The 21,858-nt window shown below is 43.8% G+C and overlaps 1 non-coding gene and 1 pseudogene across 1 annotated transcript; both read left to right on the top strand.

Annotated features, from left to right (window-relative positions):
- The window catches only part of LOC142446060 (NADH dehydrogenase [ubiquinone] 1 beta subcomplex subunit 10 pseudogene), a 111,247-nt pseudogene extending 107,946 nt beyond the window's left edge, over window positions 1-3,301 (top strand).
- LOC142447479 (U6 spliceosomal RNA) lies at window positions 1,142-1,248 on the top strand. The gene has a single exon (XR_012784178.1). It is a non-coding gene; the product is annotated as a U6 spliceosomal RNA (small nuclear RNA).
- Window positions 3,302-21,858: the final 18,557 nt, after the last annotated feature.

The following is a 21,858-nucleotide window of genomic DNA, read 5'->3' as shown; positions in this document are numbered from 1 at the left end:
TTTGACTCATTGAATGCCTTTGTGTATTTTACCTTTTATCATTACAAAAACCTGTATTGCTCTGCAACAAATTTAGTCTCCAAATTTCATTTATATGCTATAAATAATCTTGCTTTCTTCATCTATTTGTTTTGCCAGTGTCTGATATATGTTTCCTATCCCCCCTTTTTGAAGCATCTCTGCTGGTGCCTGTGGGTTAGCTGGTGGGCTGCCAACTGCAAGGTTGGAAGTTCAAACCCTTCAGTCCCCCTTGGCTGAAATATGAAGCTGTCTGCTTCTGTAGAGATTGACAGTCTCAGATACCCTATAAGTCAGGGTTGGGTTTGGTTTGGATTTTTGAATCTTCCTCTTTTCAATTTTTAATTGTCACATTTAGACACAAGTGTATGGCATAGGATTAGAGTTTTCTCACTAAATGTTCATCATTATTATTTTGCCACAGCTTGATTAAAGTAAAATTGATGTTCAATAGACTGTACATATTTAAAACTATACCCTCATAAAAAAATTACCAAATAAATACTTTAAAGGATTGTCTTAAGCCTTTAATTTTCATATGACTGTTCAATGATTTTTTTCATGATTTTTTCATAATTGTTAATAGGAATCTTAAGCACAATCACACGAAATGAAATAAAAGATCTTGTTTTGTGTTTCTGTACTGTTATGTGATTTGCTCCTGATCTGTGTGATGTGCGTTTTCATTCATTCCATTTCCCATCCTTTTTTACCTGCATTGATTGAGTTTTTATATCCCCTGGTTATTGGGAAGTTTTTCTACATGTTTATATCTTTTAAGTGGGCGCATACATTTTGAAGAATATAAGTTTATTTTTCTTTATAAATACATTGCATTTAAAGTAATAATTATATCGCTCACATCCTAAGAGGAGATTTTTATTCAATTTGAGTCATATACTCCACTCCAAAAAGAAGAAGCTCTTAGAATGTTTTCACTTCTCTGTTGCCTCCATCTTTCTCCATCCAATCTCTCGGTTTTATTGGCACTCTTTGGAGTATTAGTTCACTTCTTTTATTGTTAAATGTCACACTATGTCCTGTCTCTTTAACAACATCTCTCAATCTCTGAGAGAAAGGGGAACAAAAATGGGAAATACCAAGCTATAAAAAGTTAAAACTCGTGTTCGTTTCGGCAGCACATAAACTAAAATTGGAATGACACAGAGAAGATTAGCATGGCCCCTGAGCAAGAATGACATTCAAATTCATGAAGCGTTCCATGTTTTTATAAGAGTTGGAAGAGCACCCAATAAAACAATCTTTAAAAAAAGTTACCATTTGATCTCTTGTTATATTGGAGTTAAGGGTCCTGTTTGTTGTTGCTAGCTGTTCGGTCCACTGTGATGCATGGTCCCTCCATGCATCAGGCACCGCAGAAGGAAATATTGCCCAGTCCTGTGCTACCCACACTCGGTGGTGGATGAAACTCCTGTGCTCCATCGTGTTGGCTGACTTGGGGAAGTAGCTCTCCAGCCCCGACCGGGAGGTCAGGACTAGAATTCTATCTCCCATGGGAGAGATCTTGGCAATATGCTTAGATTCTAGTATAGTATAACTTTTCCTAGCTCTGTTCCTATGGTTTCTCCGTTCCAAACAGCAAAAGGCGGGGCAGAGAGCAGAGAGGAATGCATATGGGTGGGTTTCCCAGGGCAGGGCTGAATGGGATTTCTGCCAACAGCGCTCTGGCTGGAAGTCTCATGCTCACATCCAATTTCTTGGAAAGCTAGGAAATGTGGTCCATTTGTATGGCCTGGAATAAGAGGCAAGCTTGGATTTCAAGAGTTGGTAGTGACCTTTAAGACACTGCCTCCTTGCCTGCATCTTCCTCCTCTCCTATGCTAGTTCCTTCTGCCCAGACAGGCGCTTCCTCCTGCACAAGCTGAGCATCGAGCTCACTTCCTCCTCAAAGGCTGTGTTCGTTCCTCTCAGACTGCTCTTCTGTAAGAATGCAAGGTTTCCTCGCTCTCACATTCAACTTTCCACTCGAATGACACCTCCAACGCTGCCCTCAGCACCAGTCTATCAGTCCTTTGACTCTTCCTAACTCCTTTTAACCTGTTTCATAACATTTCCTACCAGAACAGAAGCGTGTGATGAACACGATAGTTATCTCCTCATTTGAACACCATATCGGTTAGTGTAGGATTCTTGAATAGTGCTTTTCTCTCCAACAACTAAAAATGCATTGTTCCACCGCCTTCTCCTTCTTAGCGCTACAAGTGAGGCATCCTTGCCAGACAGATGACCTTGCCTTGGAATTAACCTGCCCTCTCTGTCTGGAGCCTTTAGCGAATCACTTTCTCCTCAGAGTCCAGATATTTTATATCTTTTTTCCTGATTTCTGCCTGGCAGTCGATGTGCCTTTTCTATTTGAAAGTGTATGTCTTGCTTTAACTCACAGCTCTTCCCTCCTTCCCTTCGCACTATCGCGTCTTCTAAGTTTGTCCTATTTCTCCTTCTACAACCACTGCTTAATTTTGTACACTTTGGCTTCCCGTATTTTTATCTTCCATGCAGCTTCCTCTTCCCATGGTGTTTCGCTTTGCAATTGTTGCTTTTATATAGTAAGTGGATTTTTTTTTATGTAGTGTTTTTGATGACTAATTCGGTCTTTAGTTGAATCACTTCTATTTTTTCAGAGCCACAATTAAATATTCCATTCAGAAATTGTGTGTATGCATATTCAGTTTACGACGCCCCTGTTCCCCTTCTTCAATAGCATAGCTTTCCGTATGTTCTTGGGTCCCTGAGTGGGGCATATGGGTAAAGCACTTGACTGCTGACTGAAAGACTGGAGATTCAAGTTCCCACGCCGCACGCCGGCACCCTCCCCGCACACCTCGCTGCCCAACCCCATCACCTACGTGACCAAGGCCTTCGAACTCCCTGTGGACCGGCCCGTGACCCTCGTGAGCAGCAGCACGCCAACAACAAGACCTGCTACTACCACCTGCAGCTCCGCCGTGTGCCAGGAAAAGGAGGTCCTGTGCATGTTCGCAGCCGCGATGCAGTGGCGGAGCGACTACAATTCGACCAGGAGATTGCTACCGTCATGCCAGAGAGGATGAAGACCTGCCAGCAGCGGGAGGGCGAGAGCTGTATGCAGAACTGTGCCCGGGAGTTGGAGCAGTTTGCTCAGGTGTCCAAAGCCTACCAAGACAGCTACCAAGACCTGGGAGCTCACTACTCAGCTGGCAAGTGCCTGGTCAAGCAGAAGCAGAGGACGCTGGCTGAGCAGAAGGCAGCCAAGGCAGCAGCCAAGGAGGCAGCTGCAGCCTGAGGAAGTGAATCCTTTGTAGACCTACTTTGACGACTGTCCTGAAATAAAAGTTCTGACTCCCTGAATTTTTTTTCCCAAATTGTCTCCAGCTTTATTAAAGACACCTTTCATAAACAACCGTGGTATTCAGGCAGGTCATGCACAGGGCTGAAAGGTCTGGTGATCTGCTTCTAAAAGAATCCTATGAAACACATTTTTGCTCTTACACACATGTGTCACCCTGTGTGTCATGTGATGTCCACTTTTTGAAAAAGTACCTTCTCTGGGTTTTCTTTTCTTTCCTTCTGTTTTGTTCAGTAAAGCTTCGTTCTTAGGCAGACGGCTGGAACTTTGTGCTTCCAAGGTAGCTGCTCATGCCACACAAGCTTTAGTAGCCGTCACTTCTTTAGCACGCGCTCAGACGAGGCTGCTGAGCATCTCAAGTGATGGCGTACTGAAGGGGAAGGCAAAGAAGGGAGAGCAGGATTTGCGTGGCTGTATTTATTTTTTTCCTTCAGTGCTGACAGCAGTAGTGGCTGGTAGCAGCAGCTCCCTTCTGTACTGAAGAGAGTTAGCCGTTCATTGCTTTGAGGGTCAGCTGATGGTTTTGTGACATCAGTGTCCCTATTTAATGTCACTGTGTCCTCAGAACAGGAGTTCCCCACTCCCCACACCTGCTTGGATCCACTGGAACCCGATACTGCAGATGTGTGTTGATTCTTCTTTCAAAAGATTAGCATCAGGTCAATTTCCTAACCTCTTCCTTGTCAACGTCACCCTATATCCCACTGGGTGAGACAGGGTATCAGAAATATGGGTTAAGGGAACTGTCATCTCTCTTCTCAGACTGTATCGTTGACCTGGATGTATCAACCACTAGTCCATAGCCTGGGGTCACTATGAGCCTATTGTGTGTGGGTTGAGGACCAGGACCAGTCAAGAGCAAAGGTCCTAAGGGACTAAATAAAGCCTTCTATCCCCAGGAGCTGGAGTGGAGTGGAGCGATGGGGAGAAAAGGAGTGGAGAGATGGGAAACACCCGTTTTCTCTCTCCCAAGAGCCTGTGTGCCAGCAGGTGTGAGGCTGCGTCCTGTTAGCAGAAACCAGAGAAGGAACTGGGGGACGGAAGAGAACAACAGTGTGGGCATCTGGTCGAGGAGTCAGACCAGAGGGCAGAGAGAGTCTCACAGACTCTCCCCTCCAGCCCATTTTCCCAAGCAGAATAGTCAGAGGGCAGCGTCCTTTCCTAACATGCACTCTTCCGATGTGGCCATTCTGCTGGGTATCTTGCAGCAGCTACCTATCCGGCACATGTGGGAAGGAGATTTGAAAGCCACCCCTCAGTGCTTTCTCTTCAAAGCACATAACTAAGCCAGCTTACTTGTTGCTCGATAGAATCGACAATGGAACAGACTAGAGTTCATCCCGGAGGCATAAACAGATCCTTCTTTGGACTTTGTATATGTCCGAGATTTAAGGCCAGCTCAAAAGTTTATCAGAGAAGAGGGTCAGTGTTTCTTTTCACAGCATGCTGATAAAAACCGAAAGGGAAGGAACCACATTTGTAATTGAATTCCCAGCAAACATGGATGCTCTCCGAGACCCGTTAGGCAGGGGCGAGTGGCTTCCTGCTCTAAAACAACCACTCTAGCTTCATGTCTCCCGTGTGCCATGTGCTAAGGTTAGCGAGATGCCCTATACAAGATCCTTGTCCTCCAAAACCTCCCATGTTGGGAAAAAGACATGGATTGGGGAAAGAAAATACAAAGAAAACAAACTACGTGGAATAAGTAAGGGGAATATAGGAACTGTGGACGCCACAGAAGCTCCGAGGGGAAGAGGGCTACCAAATTCACGTTGGGCAAGATGTCAGGAATATTTTCCTGTGGAGAAACTCTGAGTCCTCTGGGAAGTGAACTGTCTGCCCTTGTGATAAAGGAAGCTGAGATTTAGCCTGAGCATCAGAAAATAGTATTGAATCCTGGTGGACCAGCTTTAAGACCGTGTACTCCTGGGTGACGGAGAGTGGTGAGCCAGAAGACAGAATTCACTGCCATCGAGTCAAAGCCGACTCGTAGGACAGAGTAGAACTGGCCCTGTGAGTTTCCAAGACTGAAACTCTTTATGCGGGTAGAGCCCCATCTTTCTCTCGTAGACTAACAGGTGGTTTCGAATTGCTGACCTCGCGGTTACCAGTCCATCTCATAACCACTATGTCACTGGGCTTCTAAAACAAAACAAAAACAAACCCAAAGAGCTAACTTGCATGGAGGAAGTGAGAAGAATGTTATTGCACTGGGGGGACTGCCATCAACATCATAAAACGAAACGTGTTTGAATTGCTGAATGGAAACCCAATTTGCTGCAAGTGTTACAGACAACAGAGGTAAATATAATTACATATGTCGTGCTGCATAATCAATAACAAACATTAATCTACAAGTAGACAGGCACGAAGAGTCTAGTGTGTCCTGGAGGTCTAGAGAGGAGGAGAGCAAGGTTTCACGGTTCAGGGGTTGGAGGGAGCAGGTGGGGCACAGGTGGGAGCATCTGCGATGAAAGCTAGTAAGAAACTGAGAAGCCATGATCCCAGGTGTGCAGTAGACTGATTAGGAAAACGACTGTGTTTGAGCCAAGAGGGGAAAGAGGGCTGGATGAGCCTATGAAAACTCAAAGGGTAGAAGAGGCATCTTCAAAGCCTTTTGAAACATCAGTTTGTTTGTTTTAATCCCAATATGGAAAAAAACACATGGAAAATACTAAACACCAGATCAAGCCCAAAGTGTATCCAAGGGGAGATCAAGTGACAAGGTCTTAACCATTCAAGTCGGTTGATCATTTCATTTTTTATTTTTTAAATCATTTTATTGGGGCTCATACAACTCATCACAATCCACACATACATCAATTGTGTAAAGCACACTTGCACACTTACACATTCGTTGCCCTCATCATTCTCCAAACTTGCTTTCCGCTTGGGTTCCTGGGAGCAGGACCCCCTCCCTCTCTGCTCCCCCCTCCCCCCTCCCTCATGAAGCCTTGGTAATTTATAAATTATTATTTTATCTTATCTTACACTGCCAAACATCTCCCTGCACCCACTCTTCTGTTGCCCATTCCCCAGGGAGGAGGTTATATGTAGAATCTTGTGATCAGTTCCCCCTTTCTACCCCACTTCCCTCCTGGTATCGCCACTCTCAACACTGGTCCTGAGGGATTCCCTGTGTTTCTAGTTTCCATCTGTACCACTGTGCATCCTCTGGTCTAACCAGGTTTGCAATGCACAATTGGGCTCATGATAGTGGGGGGAGGAAGCGTTTAAGAACTAGAGGAAAGTTGTGAGTTTCATTATTGCTACACTGAACCCTGAGTGACTTATCTCCTCCCCACTGCTCCTCTGCAAGGGATGTCCAGTTGTCTATAGATGGGCATTGCGTCCCCATCATGCACTCCCCTCATTCACGATGATATGATTTCTCCGCCCCCGCCTTTGGTGCTTAAAACCTGATCCCCTTGGCCCTTCATGATCACACATGTTGGTGTGCTATTTCCATGAGGGCTTTGTTGCTTCTGGGCTAGATGGCCACTTGTTTACTTTTAAGCCGTTATCTCTCTATAGCCGGGCAGATGCTTTATCTCTCTATAGCTGGGTACCATCAGCTTTCTTCACCACACTTACTTATGCACACATTCGTCTTTAGCGTTTATGTGGGGAAGGTGATCACACAATGATGGTTTTTGTTCTTTGGTGTCTGCTACTTGATCCCTTCAACACCTCATGTTCACACAGGCGTGTGTGCTTCTTCTCTGTGGGCTTTGTTGCTTCTGAGTTAGATGGTCACTTGTTTGCCTTCAAGCCTTTAAGACTCCAGACGCTATATCTTTTGATAGCCGGGCACCATCAGCTTTTTCACCACGTTTGCTTATGCACACGTTTGTCTTCAGTGATCCTGTCGGGAAAGTGGGTATCTTGAAATGACCATTTAGCTGAGCACGGTGCTCTTGTATTAAGGGAATGCACGCAAGGAGGCCCGAGATCCACCTGCTACCCTACTACTAAACCTATAAATATATGCACATAGGTATATTTCCCCCATAATCATAAATATATCTACATATGTACATGTCTGTATTTAGGCTTCTCTGTATGCCCTTTGCCTCCTATTCCTTTCCTCGATTTCCTTATGCTTTCCTCCTGCCCCACTACCATGTTCAGCCTTCATTCTGGTTTCAGTAATTCCTCTCAGTTACCTTGCCCTTGGTCACTCCCTACCAGTCCTCCCATCCCCTCCCTCCACTGGTTTTGAACCACTTGTTGTTCCCTTGTCCCTGGGTTGGCCAACACCTCCTCCCTTCCCCTACCTTCCACACTCTCATGTCCCTCCGGGACCATTGATCCCGTTATTTTCTTCTCACATTGTTTGTCCAGCCTATCTTATCTAGGTGGATCTGCAGATAAGGTAATATGTGCATAAAATTGGGGATGGCTTTGACAGCACCAAAGTGGCACATAATAACATGGTGTCGACAGCAGCCACACAGACAAAATAACAAACAAAAAAGCCACTGACATACAAAATTTAAAAGAAGAGAAAAAAAAGAAAAGCCTGTTAATAGTTCAAGGTCTGTTTGTTGACCTTTAGGAGTGTTTTCTGGCCGAGTCTTATGGGGTGTCACGTCCTGGCCCCAAAGTCCATCCTTTATACTCCCTCAGGACCTCCTGGCTCTGCTTCCCCTGCTGCTCAATTGGACACTCCCAGTGTTTTGCCTCGGTGTGGTGGGGTCAGCTCAGTCACGCATCCCACATTGTGTCTCCGGTGCTGTCTGTGTAGGGCCATGGGTCAGTGCAGGATGTCACATCTCACAGTGGGGCTGGCTATATGGTCCTTCCTCTCTGTACGCTGGGCCCTCCGAGCCGGGCTATCGTCCTCTGAGCTTGCTGGGCCCAGGTGCTCCGCTCCGTTCCTCGTCCTTTGCTTCAGCTTCCTTCTGGGCGTGGTAGGTCAGTTCCTTTCCCACACCAGGATTATCTATTTTCATTTTCTGTGGCACTCCATTCCATGGTGGGGGTCGGGCTAATTCTGGTTAGGGTCGGCATATGGTCCAGTCTTTTTGTGGATTCTTCCGCGCATTACGTTGCCCTCCTGGTTTGGTGTGTCATGGTGGGATCTGTATGCGTGTTCCAGTTCTGTGGGGACACAACCAATACTCTTTGCCTGGGTGCCCTGTTCCCAGTTTCTCAGTTTCTCCCCACCCCAATTCTCCCTCTACCTGCCCCCCTTCCCCTTCTTTATGTTGGACTCTCATGTACCTCCCTAGGAGTGGCCTGCCCTCCCTCCAACTATCTATGCTTCCACCCGTTTATTGTGAGATAGGTGTTTAATCTTGTATTCCTGCTGTGCTGATTGTACTTACCTCAGGGGACTCATGTATACCCGTCCTTTTGAGTTTGGCTTACCTTGCTTAACATGATTCCTTCCAGCTCTTCCAATGAAACGACGTGTTTCATATGATCGTCCGTGCTTTTCAGTGCTGTATCGTACGCCATTGTGTGATGTGCCAGAGTTTACTAATCCACTCATCTATTGATGGAAACTTGGGCTGTTTACAAGTCTTTGCGATTGTGAATTGTGCCACAGTAAACATTGTAGTGCAGATGACTGGTCGTGTTTTATTTGTTACCTACACTGGGTATATGCCCAGTAGAGGGATGACTGAGTCATAAGGTAGTTCAGTTTCCATTTTCTTTAAGTATCTCCAGATTGCTTTCCACAGTGGCTGCACAAATCTACACGACCACCAGCAGTGGAGGAGGGTTCCTACTTCACCACAGCCCCTCCAACACTTGTTGCTCTCTGATTTGCTGATTTGGGCTAGGGTCAGGGGTGTTAGGTGGTATCTCATGTTTGTTTTGATTTGCATTTCTCTATGGCTGATGACCAGGAACACGTTCTCATATGCTTGATGGCCATGTGGGTCTCCTCTCTAGTGAAAGTTCTTCTCAGTTCTTTTGCCCACTTCCTTAGGGGGTTAACGGTTTTACCCTTTTTGCGGGTCATGAGGGTGTTGTAGATTTTAGTAATGAGCCCAAATTCCTTAAACCTAAAGAAGGGTAGACAGAAGATCTTATTTATCGTTGGTTTTACAATAAGTATTAGCAAATTTCATATCCCTTCACAGAAGGGTCACAAGGAAGGGATGAGTCAGCCAGGATGCAGTATAACATCAATGAAACACACAGTATTCCTCTAGTTCTTTGGTGCTTCCTCCCCTGAGCACCCCTTCCATGATCATGACCCAAGTTCTACCTTACAAATCTGCTTAGACCGGAGCATGTACCCTAGTACCGATTAGAGTTCTCAACACACGAAATCCAGGACAGATAAATCCTCAGGAATGATAATGGGAGTAGTGATACCATGAGAGTAGGGGGAAGGTTGGCGGGAGAGAGGGGGAGAAACTAGGTACCGATCCCAAGGATTGACGCATAGCTGCCGCTCCCCTCCCCAGGAGGATGAACAACAGAAACGTGAGTGAAGGGAGATCACAAATGATGTAAGATATGACGATAAAACTAATGTATAATTTATCAAGGGTTCATGAGGGTGGGAGGATGGGGTGGGAAGAGGAGCTGATACCAAGGGCTCCAGTAGAAATAAATGTTTTGAAAATGATGATGGCAACTTATGTACAAATGTGATTGATACAATTGATGTATGGATAGTTATAAGAGCTGTAAGAGTCCCCAGTAAAATGATTTATGAAAAATAAAAAGAATTACCAAATTTCAGAAAGCTTTCCTGAGGTAGTTTATAGTGCCAACCTGGCCAATAAACACATGTGGAGTTAATTGAAGAGTGGAGGGATAAATGGCTCAGTGAACCTCGCCTTTCTAGTTCTCAGGTCTCTTGCTTTCTGATGGACCAGGGTGCAGCTGCCTTAGCCATTTCCCTGCTTCAGCTGGGAAGGCTCACTTCCTGCAAACATCCCTGAGGAGAAGCCACATGGACCTACCCTGATGCAGCCCTGGGTGCAGGAGCAGCCATGTGGAGACCACTGCCAGCGCTGAGATGCTAACACATTCACTGACTCAGCTTTCCTCTTGTAGTCGGCATCATTGCGTATGTTTTGTGAGATGGAGGAGGACTTTGTGGATTGGTGTTGGACATATGAGTTAATGAGTTAATGTTGGACTTTTGGGCTTGGGCAGCACTGGGTTGGGATGTTTTCTTGATGTGCACTTAACCATTATATAAAATCTCTTTTTTTCAAATGTTTTACTAGGAGTTCATAAAATTCTCATCACAATCCACACATACATCAATTGTGTAAAGCACTTCTGTACATTCATTGCCCTCATCATTTTCAAAGCATTTGCTCTCCACTTAAGCCCTTGGCATCAGGTCCTCTTTTTTCCCTTGCCTCCCCACTCCCCCCTCCCTCATGAGACCTTGATAATTTATAAGTTATTATTTTGTTATCATATCTTGCCCTGTCCAATATCTCCCTTCACCCTCTTTTCTGTAGTCCATCCTCCAGGGAGGAGGTCACGTGTAGATCCTTGTAATCGGTTCCCTCTTTCCAACCCCCTCTCCCTCTACCCTCCCAGTATCGCTATTCACACCCCTGGTTCTGAAGGTATCAACCACCCTGGATTCCCTGTGCATTTAGCCCCAATCTGTACCAGTGTACGTCCTCTGGTCAATCCAGACTTGCAAGGTAGAATTTGGATCATGATGGGGGGTGGGGGGGAGAGGAAGCATTTAGGAACTAGAGGAAAGCTGTGTTCTTAATCTGTGCTACATTGCACCCTGACTGACTCATCTCCTCCTCTAGACCCCTCTGCAAGGGGATCTCCAGTGGCCGACAAATGGGCTTTGGGTCTCCACTCTGCACTTCCCCCTTCATTGACTATGGTAAGATTTTTTTGTTCTGATGATGCCTTATACCTGATCCCTTTGACACCTCGTGATCATACAGGCTGGTGTGCTTCTTCCATGTGGACTTTGTTGCTTCTGAGCTAGATGGCCACTTGTTTACCTTCAAGCCTTTAAGACCCCAGACACTATATCTTTTGATAGCCAGGGACCATCAGCTTTCTTAGCCACATTTTTTTTATGTACCTGTTTGTCCTCAGCAATCATATCATGGAGGTGTGCACCCAATGATATGACTTTTTGTTCTTTGATGCCTGATAACTGATCCCTTCGGAACCACGTGATCACACAGACTGGTGTGTTCCTTCATGTGGGCTTTGTTGCTTCTGAGCTAGATGGCCGCTTGTTTATCTTCAAGCCTTTAAGACCCCAGATGCTATATCTTTTGATAGCCGGGTACCATCCGCTTTCTTCATCACATTTGCTTATTCACCCGATTTGTCTTCAGCGGTTGTGTCGGGAGGGTGAGCATCATAGAATGCCAATTTAATAGAAGAAAGTATTCTTGAATTGAGAGAGTACTTGAGTAGAGGCCCAATGTCCTTCCACCACCTTAATACTAAACCTATAAATATAGGCACATAGATCTATCTCCTCATCCTCATATATAAATATATTTGCATATGTACATGTCTTTGTCTAGACCTCTATAAATGCCCTTTGCCTTCCAGCTTTTTCCTCTAATTTTCCTTGACTTTGCTCCTGTCCCACTATCATGCTCCGTCCCTACCTGGGTTTCAGCAATACCTCTTCATTACATTACCCTTGATCATGCCCTACCAGGCCTGCCACACCCATCTCACCACCAATTTGGATCATTTGTTGTTCCCTTGTCCCTTGGTTTGTTAATACCACTACCTTTCCCCCCACCTCCCTCTCTCCCATATCCCCCCGTTACTGTTGGTTCCACTGTTCTTCTTCCAGATTTTTCATCCAGCCTATCTTATTTAGACAGACCTGCAGAGATAACAACATGCACAAAAACAAGACAGAGCAAACCCAAGCAACAATAGACAACAAAACAACAACAACAAACCACTGACAAAGAACAAAACCAAGCACAACAAAAAAGAAAAGCTTGTAGTTAGTTCAAGGATCATTTGTTGGCATTTAGGAGTGTTTTCCAGTCCAGTCTGTTGGGGCAACACGCCCTGGCCCCAAAGTCCACTTTCAGCATTCCCTGGGGACTGTGCCGCTCCATTCCCTTGCTATTCCGCTACAGTCCCTGAGTGCTTTGCCTCAGTGTGGTGGGATCAGGTCAGGTGCAATTCCCACACTGTATCTCCGGTGCTTTCCCCACAGGGCCACATGAGTTTCTGTGGATTTGTTTCTCTAAAATGTCCAGACTAATACAATTCCCAAAATGGAACTTTTGCCAATGTTCTGGGGGCTATTGATCAACAGGGAAGAGTCAGGGAGTATAGGTCTCCTAGTTGTCCTTTTAAAATGGTTTGTTGAAGTATAATTGGCACACAGTAAAGGGCACATACGTATTGTGCACCATTTGATTCATTTTGCCATATGACTTCATTACAGGAATCATCCCATGAAATCAATAAACTCATGAAATCATCACTCCAACCAGGTCCCAAATTTCCTGGTACTGTTTTGCAATCTTCCCTCTTGGCCCATCCACCTGCAGGCAGCCCCTGGTTTCTTCTCTGCCTTCTCCTTCGTTTGCATTGCCTAGAATGTTATGTAAATGGAATCATACAATACGCATTCCTTCATGTCTGACTTATTCAGCACAGCATAAGTAGCTTGAGATTCATCCGGCTATTTGTTGCATTTATCAATAATTCACTCCCTCGTATTGCTGGGTAGCATTATGTCATGCGGATGTACCACAGTTTGTTATGTCCATGACCTAATGTACACGTCTTTGTATGAACATACACTCTTTTCTCTTACAGGGAGTGGGACACATAGTGTCAGTTGGATTCTTTTAACTGCCTGACTGCTTTCCAGAGTGGACCCGCCCGTTTTCATCCCCACCAGCAGTCTGAGGGGTCTGGTTCCTAATCAGGCTCTCTCATGCAAGCCATTCTCATAGGTCTTCTCAGAGTGCAGTCCCCTTATGTCAAGGACACTTCCACGGGTGTCATAGGCATATGCATGTCTTACTTGGTGAAGTGTCTGTTCAAATCTATAGCCTGTTTGTATGCCGGGTAGGATTATTTTCTCCTTTATACTATAGACAAATGCGTATCATTGGATTGGAGATTTGTGATTGATCCCACGCTCAGTTCTCTCCACGGTGCCCTGTGATGATCAGGAGCTTGTGTTCTGGAGGAACTCCAACTATTTATCAACTTTTTTTTCTTTTAGGTACTGTGCATTTGGTTATGAAGAATGAGAAATATTTGCCTAACCCAAGGCACAAATCTTATTTGAAGGATTTGTTGTTGTTGTTTGTTGTTGTTTTTCTAGCCCTATACACTAATTGGAATTCCCAAGTCTCTGATGGACTCTTACTTCCTCGGAAACCACGGCACTTCCGGGAGACTTGCCTTCCCACCTGTCCCAGCACATGGAGCTCTCACATAGAGCTAGAGCCCGCCAGTGGCTTTGCTCCATTCCAGGCTATCAAGGGACGCATGCGCTCATGAGTGTTAGCAAGGGGGGCTTCCTGGGCACGACCCTGTCCTGCCAACTCCCATTGTGCTGATCAGTGATTTCTTCCATTCCCAGGTCAGGGAGAAGCAAAGTGTGCTTCCAGTGACACTAAGATCCCTGAGCGAATTTGTTCGCAGAAAGAGAACTCAGCAGCTCAACTTAGCAACTACTCTGTGCATAGGCAGCTCAGTGAATCCTGGTCACTGCCTATAAAGTTGAGCATTGCTGTGCCTACTTCACAGCAAAGCACAATCTGTGCAAGTTACCCTGAAATCAACGACAGAGCTTAAGGAGCTTGAACCTGTCTGTCCCCAACTAGAAAACACCCTTCTGGACCCACCTGTCTGCCTCCTGGGGACACAAGTTGATGTGCACTTGATCCATTGCAACAGAGGCGTGTATATTGAAAACTACCCTTAAGGTTAGTGTTTGCTTCTTACAATGTAGGCTGTGTTTCTAGAGAGTCCTCAGGAACTGTATATTTTCTATTTAGAGAAGTGGAGAATTCTGGGAAGAGCCATGACTGGAAGGCAGCTGCCTTGCTGTGGAGGACAGCTGCAGAGCCACAGGAAGGACCCTGGATAAGCTAGCATTTGGATACCTGGAAGCATGGAAATATTCAAAATATTGCCATTGGACAGGGACTGCAAGCAACAGTAAGAATCCTGACCTGGGACAGAGAGGACCAGTCTTCAACCCGATGTGCCAAGATATGAATACAACATACCAGCATGTACCAGGGAACCAATAGAGAGGTTTGTGGGGCCAGCCCCAATCCTGACTATGTGGACGGCCCCCACCCCCTCAGAAGAATGCACTTCAAAGGACAGCACTGGGGCTAAACCTTGGGGAGAGGGTGCATCGATTAGAGCACACGGAAGAAATGCAAAGGGATGGCGAAGGAGGAGAGGACATTCTGGCCCACCAAGCCCCGAGGATGGTGTTCCTGCTCAGAGCAGACAATGCATGGGAGGACAGTAGGGCTGGCCCCACTATAGGACATGGTGTCCCTCACTGAACCATGACACTGCAGGTGACAGCTCTGGAGACAGTGCAGGAATAGTGCCCGGTCTGGCCCCATCCTGCTAGGGGGAGGCACTGAGGGAATGCAACAGTGCAACAGGGGGCGGGAGGCAGAGTGATGAAACACCCGGGGAATACCAAAAATAGACTTGGGAGACAGAGAGTGTGGGACCCCATCAGACTTGATTGGAAAACACTTGTTAAGGCCAACAAACAGATCTTGAACCACTTATAGGCTTTTCTATTTTGTCAGTGGCTTTCTTTTTGTTATTGTTATTTTGTTCTTGATTTCTGCTGTTATTGTTTTGATGGTTTTGACTTCACTTGTTGTTTTATTTGGCTTTGCCAGGCTTTTGAACTTATTAATGTATCTGCATGTCTATTTAGAGAAGATAGGTGGGATAAAAAATTCAGAAATGAAAAGAATGGAGCCAATGGTTCTGGGAGAATACGGGATAAGGGGAGGTGGGAGAAAAGAAGGGTGGGGTGAACAACCCAGGCACAAGGGAACAACAAGTGAACTAGAATCAATGGAAGGAAGGTCGTAGGATGCCTAGTGGGGCTCAATCAACGGCAATATAGCAGCGAGTAATTACTAAACCCGAAATAAAACCAAACATGATGGTGGAACAAGAAGGAAGTAAAAAGGAAATAGAGAAAAGAACCAGGAGGCAAATGACATTGATAGAGGCCTAAATACAGGCTTGTATATATGTAAATATATATATATGTAAATATATATATATATATAATGAGAGGGAAATAACACTAAGTACTCATACATATATGTTAAGAATTAAAGTTGCAGATGGACATTGGACCTCAACTCAAGTACTCCCTTAGCACAAGAACACTTTTTTCTAACAATTTGGCACTCTGTGATGCTCACCTTCCCAACATGATTGCTGAAGACAAAATGGGTGCATAAGCAAATGTGATGAAGAAAGCTGATGGTGTCCGACTATCAAAAGATATAGTGTCTGAGGTCTTGAAGATAAGCAAGCAGCCATCTAGCTGAGAAGCAACAAAGCCCATATGGAAAAAGCAGCCAGTGTGATCATGAGGTGTCGATGGGATCAAGTATCAGGCATCTAAGACCCCAAATAAACTATACCCAGACATCCCCTCACAGAGGAGTCATAGGGAAGAGATGAGCCAGTCAGGCTGCAGTATAGCACCAGTGAAACACACAACTTTCCTCTAGCTCTTTGGTGCTTCCTTCTCCCCACTATCATGACCTCAATTCTACCTTACAAATTGGATTAGACAAAGCATGCACACTGCTACAGAGAAGAGCCCACAACACAGGGAATTCAGAATAGATAAATCCCTCAGGGCCAGCAAGGAGAGTAGAGATACCAGGAGGATTAGAGGAGGGTGGGGGAGAAAGGGGAAATCTATCACAAGGATCAAACTAGAACCCCCCAGGGGGATGACTAATGGAAAAGTGGTGAGGGGTGATGGAGGATGATGTAAGATATGGAAAAAGGGAGGGAGAAGAAATGTGGAGCTGATATCAGGGGCTCAAGTGGGAAGAGAATGATTTGAAAATGATGAAGGCAGCCCATGTGCAAATGTGCTTGACACACTGGATGAATGTATGGATTGTGATAAGAGATGTAAGAGCCCTCAATAAAAGTATTTAAAAATAAAAGAAAGAAAGAATCCTGGCTTGGGCAGAAGTTCCATTAAGAAAGAGAGGTTGAAAACAAAATGAACACAGGAAAACCTCTCCTGTTCAATGTCAACCTGTAAATAATAATTCCAAAGCCTAAGAGAAAAGTTTAATGCTTGGAAGGATTGACAATTGTAGCTGACGTCCTTCAAGATGAAATAAAAATAATAGACAGCATGAAAATTACTTTTTCAAAAGTATATTTAGGATCCTCAAAGAGATCCTAAGAAATAACATGCATGGAAAAAAAGAGAAGATTATTAAAAAAACAGGTCAAATGGCATAGGATCAGTGGATATGAAAAAGAAATTCACAACGCTGCAAGTATAAACAAAGGGGATATTAAAATGAAAAAACCAATAGCACAGACGTTAGGCTGGACTTTGTTAAACATGAAATTCATTAATCAGAAATTACTAGACTTGAATTCATTGAGCACAACAGCAAAAATAAATAAACAAACAAACAAATAAAGACGAGCATTTAAGAGAACTTGAAATGAGCTACAGATTCCAGAATAAGAGGATAAAGGAAAAGGTGGGAAACCGGGCATATGTGCTAAAGGAATAAGAAGTAGAACAAAACGTGGGCATATGAATGTCTTCAAGCCTGTGATTTCTTGGATGTGACACTACAAGCACAAATAACATAAGAGATAATAGAAACGCTGGAAGTGATAACATTTTAAAAAACATTTGAGACTCAAAGGAAACTAATGAGAAAGTAAAAGACAACTCCCAGAAAGGAAGAATCTGTAAATCATGGATGTAGAATATATGCATTTTTAAAAACTCACAAGGCACAAAAAGAAAAGTAAAATAAACTAATTTAAAAATGGGCAAAGAATTTGAATAGACATAGATATCATAAAAGATAGGAAAATATTCAAAACCACCAAAAACAAACAAACAAACAAAGTTCACTATCTTGAGTAATTAGGGAAATGCAAATAACTGCAATGAGATACCACTTCACTCTGTGGCTGCTGATATCAAAAAGACAGATAATAACAAGTATTAGGGAAAAATAAATATTAAAATTTTCATGTGGAGGAAGAAGATGGTGTCTAGTTAAGACTCACCCACCTGGAGCTCCTGCTGCGAGACCAGCAAATTGGGAGGTAAGGTGAAGGAGACTGGGAGGTGGAGTTCTGAAATTAGAACTAGGGTGCTAGGGTCTGTCTGAACCCCGCTTTTTTGTGATTCCCACTCACAAATCACACTAAGAGGGCACTAAGTAGCTCTAGGTTCAGCGGGCTGGGCTCATGGGCTCCAGCTGAAGAGCTAGCTACTCCCTAGTTTTGCAGGAGCAGCAATTTCCCCAGGCTGACGCCCTAAGGGGACATAATACGAGATGTGGGGAGAACCCCACACCACAGCTCCAGTGCTGTTAGCTGCCTTGAGCTCATAGCCTGGCAAGTGGCATTGGCAGGTAGCCATAGACTTGGAGTAGAAGAAAAAGCAGGAATTTACCTGAGTCAGGTCGCAGTGCGGCAGACAATAAGCGGATAGTCATAATCCATGGGGAGAATTCAGTTCTAGTTGGCCAAGAAGAAAACAACCTCTCTGATAAGCTGGATCTTCCCCTCTGAGGGTCAGCGTGACAGCCCCCAAATCAGGGCACCTCATGAGGCCCCCCAAAAAACATAGAAAAAATTTTTTCTTGGTTAAAAACTACAAATTTTAGGATCATTGTTCAGTACCAGGGCATCAGGTATGAGTCCCTTAATATACATTTGCATAATAAGAAGGCCCATGCTAACAAATGCCAGAAGATAGCTACAGTGCCTGGAGGCTTTCAACATAACAAAGACCCTCTGGAACAAGTCTGAAGGCCCAATTAGAGGTGCTGCCACCTGCATTTGTTTGCTTTATATGCAGCTGGGGAAATCATGCCATTTTCCCTCCATACCCCACGGGGCTAGGGGCATCTCCTCTTCAATTGACTGGAGAATTCCAGCTTAAATCCTGAGGGCCTGCAAGTGACTGGGGGAACTACTGCACACCACTTCTGGTTCTTCACACTGCTGCAGAACATCTGTCCAACCTCCATGGTGATCTCTCTGACTAGGGTAATTCTGCCTGCCAGCTACGGTGCTCTACAGCAAGGAGAGTACACCCACACACCCTCCGTGGCACTCCAGCTGCAGAGAGACACCCACACATCACCCAAGGCCCTCTAAACACCAAGCCCACTACAGATTACTTAGCGATCAGCCAGCAAAATGCCACCCTCATTGGCCCACAACAATCCGACAAGCATCCATGAGAGGACTATCTAACTCACATTCTGAATAACAGAATAGTGGTCAGCTAGTGTAAGAGTGAAACCACAGGAAGATATAGTGATGGGCTGAGCTCTCAGTACAGCTACCGGCCGATAATTAGTAAAAGCACACATATGAGTCTGCCAAGAGAGCCCAGTGCTCTTTGACTCTGGAAGATGGCTCCAGGATCCTTTAAATCAACACATAAAAAACAAACAGCCCCAACAGCCTCCATGAAAAAGCAGGAGAAACAGAAGACAATGCTGGAAGTAGTCACGAACTTAACAACATACATAGAAGAAGCAGACATTCACCTGACAAAGAAAAAATTTTCAGAATGCTGCTTGGAGTCATACAGGATATGAGGGAAGCAATACAGGAAAATGATGAAATGATAGAGGAGATAAAAGCAACATACCACAGGGAAATACAAGACTTAAGGGATGAAATATCAAAATCCAGTGGCAAATTGACAGACTTTGTCAACAGCAAATATATATATATATATGATATATATGAGGATGGGGAAATCAACATAAGGACGGTGAAGAAAACAAGGGGAAACAATTGGAGAATGAATACTTCTCTATTGCAAAAGGAGTGGGTACTGCCCCAGATCAGAGATGAAATCAAAGTTTCTAGAAACCAATGAGAATGAAAATACAACGTACCAAAACCTTTGGGATACAGCAATGGCATTTATCAGAGGAAGGCTGATGGCAAAAAATGCACACATGGAAAAGAAGAGAGACTTGTGGTTGATATATATGCTGGCACAAAACCTACACGAATTAGAGCAGAGTCAACAGAACAATCCTACTAATAGCCAAATGGTAGAAATAATAAAAATTAGAGCTGATATACCAGAGAGGGAAAACAAGAAAACTATGAAAAAAATTAATGCAGCTAAAAGTGTGTTCTTTGAAAGGACTAACAGAATTGATAGACCGCTGCCAAACCTATCCAAAGAAAGGAAAGAACAAAAGTCAATTGGAAGGATGAGGGATGAAACAGGGAACATTACAACAGACTCAAATGAATTCAAAAGGATAATTACACAGTACTATGAAGGCCTGAACTCTAACAGAGTCAACCATTTGGAAGACATGGACAAATACTTGAAAACACAGTCCCTCCATAGTATATCCCAGATGGATTTCAAGAACCTCAACAAACCCATAGCAATTGAAGAAATAGGCAAGGTGTTTAAGGGATTGCCACCAAAAAAAAACCCCCTGGGACAGATGGCTGTAGAGGAGAATTCTACCAAGCATTCAGGGAAGAACTTACTCCAATCCTCCACAAACTCTTCCAGAACATAGGAAAAGACGGAAACCCCCAAAACTCTTTCTATTAAGCTAACATAACTCTGATACCTAAAGTGGGCAAGAATCCCACAAGAATTGAGAACTATAGGCCAATATCCCTAATGAACATCGATGCAAAAATTCATTGAAAAAATACTGGCCAATAGAATACAAAAGCATATAAAAAATAATTCACCAGGACCAAGTGGGATTCATACCAGTGATACAGGGATGGTTCAACATATGAAAGGTCATTAGTATTACTTGTCAAATTGGGATAAAAATGATAAGAACCACATAATAATATTGATAGATGCAGAAAAAGCATTCAACAATATCCAACAGACATTCCTGTTTAAGGCACTCAAGAACATAGGAATAGAAGGGAAATTCCTCAATATTATACAAGCTATATATGAAAAACCAACAGCCAATGTGGTAGTCAATGGAGAAAAGATGACAACAATTCCACTGAAAAGGGGGTCCAGGCAAGGATGCCCCCTGTCCGCACTCCTATTTGACATCGTACTATAGGTCCTAGCTAACAACATAAGACAAACAAAAGACATTAAAAGTTTTCATCTGGGTAAGGAAGAAGCAAAATTATCATTATCCGCAGATGATATGATTCTACACATTAAAAATCGCCTAAACTCCACAAATAGAGTGTTGGAAGCAATAGAGGAATATGGCAGAGTGGCAGGATACAAAATCAACAAACAGAAGTCTATTGGTCTGCTATACACATCAGACAAGATCACGGAAGAGGCGATTAAAAAGGTAGTACCCTTTATGATAGCCAAGCACAAATTGAAATATCTAGAAATATAACTGACTAAAAAATGAAAGATTTGTATGAGGAAAATTATAGAACACTATTACAAGAAACCAAGAGTGACCTCAACAAATGGAAGAATATTCCATGCTTATGGATTGGAAAATTCAGTATAGTAAAGACGTAAGTTCTGCCCAAGGCACTATATAAGTTTAATGCTATTTCTTCTTCAAAGAATTGGAAAAACTGATTACCAACTTTATATGGAGAGGGAAGAATCCCAGAATTAGCAGAGAACTCCTCAAAAAATAAATACAAAATGGGAGGGCTTGCTCTACCTGGCTTTAGCATGTACTATACAGCTACAGTAGTCAACACAGTGTGGTACTGGCATAATGACAGATATTCACACCAATGGAAAAGAGCTGAAGACCCAGAAATAAAAACATCAGCATTTAGGCAACTGATCTTTTATAAGGGCCCCCAAAATATTAAATAGGAAGCAGATGCCCTCTTTAATAAATGGTGTTGGAAAAAATGGATATCTACATGCAGAAAAATAAAGCAAGACCCTTACCTCATTCCAGGTACCAGAATAAACTCAAGGTGGATCATAAACCTTGAGGTAAAACCCCAAATAATTAGGGCCATTAATGATGGAATTGGGACAAACCAGAACCTTGACACAGGTAATACATAGGCTATCAGAAATAGGGAAGGATACAAATACAGAGGAGCCACAAATTGACAAATGGGATATACTGAAGATAAATCACTTGTGTGATTCTCCCACCAACTGAGAAAACATCTTTAGCAATGACACATCAGACAAATTCCTTATTACTAAAATCTACAATACTTTGCAAGCTTACAATAAGAGAAAAACTAACTGCCCACTGAGGAGGTGGGCAAAGGACCTGAACAGAAGTTTCACAGGGCAGAAATCTGAATGGCCAATAAACTATGAGAAAATGTTCCCA

The sequence above is a fragment of the Tenrec ecaudatus genome, chromosome 4 (genome assembly GCF_050624435.1).
Source record: "Tenrec ecaudatus isolate mTenEca1 chromosome 4, mTenEca1.hap1, whole genome shotgun sequence".
Lineage (NCBI taxonomy): Eukaryota > Metazoa > Chordata > Mammalia > Afrosoricida > Tenrecidae > Tenrec > Tenrec ecaudatus.
This window is presented reverse-complemented; position numbering and strand designations above follow the sequence as displayed.